The sequence below is a fragment of the Apis dorsata genome, unplaced genomic scaffold, assembly GCF_000469605.1.
Source record: "Apis dorsata unplaced genomic scaffold, Apis dorsata 1.3 scaffold_61, whole genome shotgun sequence".
Taxonomy (NCBI): Eukaryota; Metazoa; Arthropoda; class Insecta; order Hymenoptera; family Apidae; genus Apis; species Apis dorsata.
In genome coordinates this window covers 207,939-210,314 of record NW_006263361.1, presented here as the reverse complement: position 1 = coordinate 210,314, position 2,376 = coordinate 207,939, and the positions used below count along the sequence as shown (strand labels likewise).

General features: G+C 49.0%; 1 protein-coding gene across 1 annotated transcript in view; it reads right to left on the bottom strand.

Moving 5' to 3' along the window:
• LOC102680156 (LIM domain only protein 3-like) overlaps nucleotides 1-2,370 on the bottom strand; it is a 64,724-nt gene extending 62,354 nt beyond the window's left edge. Inside the window, exon 1 of the mRNA XM_006609844.2 lies at nucleotides 2,254-2,370. The gene's annotated coding sequence lies outside the window, so the exon portion shown is untranslated. The remainder of the gene's footprint in view (nucleotides 1-2,253) is intronic.
• Nucleotides 2,371-2,376: the final 6 nt, after the last annotated feature.

The following is a 2,376-nucleotide window of genomic DNA, read 5'->3' as shown; positions in this document are numbered from 1 at the left end:
CCTCCCCCTCCTCCCCCGCGTTTGTATGCTAAATGGGAATTCGCGCTTTCCGTTTTTCTCGTTCCCCATCGAATGTAGTGGAATCCGCTGCGAGGGGAATGGCGTTTAAAGGTGAAGAAGTGGCGACACTCGATTTTATTTCCTTTTTTTCTCTCTTCGAATTCGAGAAAATCGTTAGGGGATTTCTTNGTTCTTTAATCGTTCGTATCTTTGATTAATTTTTTTTTTTTTTTGGAATTCCAACATTCCGTCAGAGAAATGAAATATCGAAAGGAGCGCTCGTTCAAGGAGCATAGGCCTGGAGAATTCCTTGTACTGTTATCCCTTAGTCAGCATCGTTCCACCTCTACGTACGCCAAGTCACGTTTACCCTCCGTGAAACATCCACTAGCCACATCCACGAGATCGAGTCGACGACGAAGGAGGCAACGCAGAGGCGCACGGTTTACGGGGGAGAGGTAAACGCTGCATCTTGAAGCGCATCGTCAGCGGCGACGCGGACTCTTGAGCCGCATTGCTCGGATGCTGGTGATGCGTACGAGCGTCTGGCAAGCTTGCCAGTAAGTAAACGTACGGTTAGACATGGTTAGACTGGCATCCGGCCGCAAGCTCTCAACCTCATTGCGACCATATACACCACCCCGATTCCCAGCTAGCTTTCGTGCTTCTCCCGTTGTTCCAACCCCCCTACCACCATCTCCCTATGTACGGGACCGATACCGATCCGCATACAGATATCGCATCGTCGAGACATTCAAGACATAACGGGCCGAGGAGAGATATGCATCATTAGGATTGCCGGACAGCCGACACACGCGCGTCCACTCGGCGCCGCGTTCCTACTATCCTTCGATTCTCCATCGGTCGAGATCGTTGGGATGCCAAGGGGTGCTCGCTTCCTAAGATGGCCCGCATACCCGCGTACGCGTATTCCTCCTCGACCTCCACCTCCACGTGCATCTCCGTGCGCTCTTCAAACGCGCCTTCCGAAAATTTAATTGAATTTCTATTAATTTTAGGTTAGGGTAAATTTAAAGTCTCGATCGCGAAGGACAAAGAATTCTTGAAACGATGCATCGCATATATTCCACGACCAGGGTCCTTTCCCTTCCACTTGGAATATTCCAAGAAAGGACATCTCTCTCTCTCTCTCGATGATCGTACTCGCTCGTACGCGAATTCCTAAATAAATTGCGTGCCTTCGTACATACGGGCTGGAAACGAACGAATAGGATTGTTGGAGCAGCGTGCAGCCTCCGGGGAGGAAGAGGGGAAGGGGGATGTAGGTGAGCGAAGGGGTTGGCAGAGGGATATATAAGCGCGGGGGGAGGGAGGGGGAGGGATACGAAACGCGGGATACGGGACAGGGAGGAAGAAAGAGAGAGAGAAAGATAGATGGTGATAGGATGAGGGCGGGGGGAGGGGGGTAGATACGGTGGTGGTGCCGATGGCGGTGCCAGTGACTCGGTCGAACGACCAGGGGTTTGGAAACCGTAATCGTTCTAACCCCGCGCCTCGACGAACCAACTACCCCTACGCTTCGTACCTGCCCTCCCTCCCTCTCGCTCTCACACCCCCGATGGCCCTGTGGCCGGTCGTGCGCTCGCTATTTATTGCCCGCACTCGGCCGGTTCACAACATAAATATGTTACACCTATGGCCACACCTACTGCCCACGGATCGCGAATTCCTCCGCAACCATCCGGACGTACCGCGAAAAGAATTACCGCGGATAAGCGGATAAACGCGCCGTTCCGTTGTGTTTTTACGCCCGCCGTCTGCGCGTTCCACGCCTTCCTTTTTCCTCTTTTTAACCGTTTCGAGATTTGTTTCCTCGTGTTTCTGACATCTTTTTGTTTTTTATTTTATATATTATGTCAAAATATATATGTGTATATATCTTTTGATAGACGAGAGATGATTTTTCTTTTTTAAAAGAAGATACAATTGAAATAATGTACACGTTCTATGTATATATTTTTGTTAGTAATTGCAAAATTAAGAATACCAAACGGAGGCGCGATATTAACGTTGGAATAATATTATCCAGAATTTCAAATCTGTTTTATAAGTGGAAGTTTTCGAGGGTTCTATAGATAGGGCTTTCTGGTAGAAATTCGAGGGATGGACGTAAGATCGAAGAGTCGAGTTTCGAAAGATAAAAGAAAGACCAACTGTTGAATATCGGCCAGTCTCGATCGATCCCTACGCCTACGCCCTTAATCGTAAAAGTTAACCAATTTTCTTACTTACGTTCTTGGCGATTCTCTCGGAATTTTTCGATTGCCTCTCGATCCCACTCCACGTTCTTGCCTCTCAATCTGTCGATCTTTTCCAGGCCAAAAAGTACCTCTTCCTCTGATTCCTCGCCCGGAC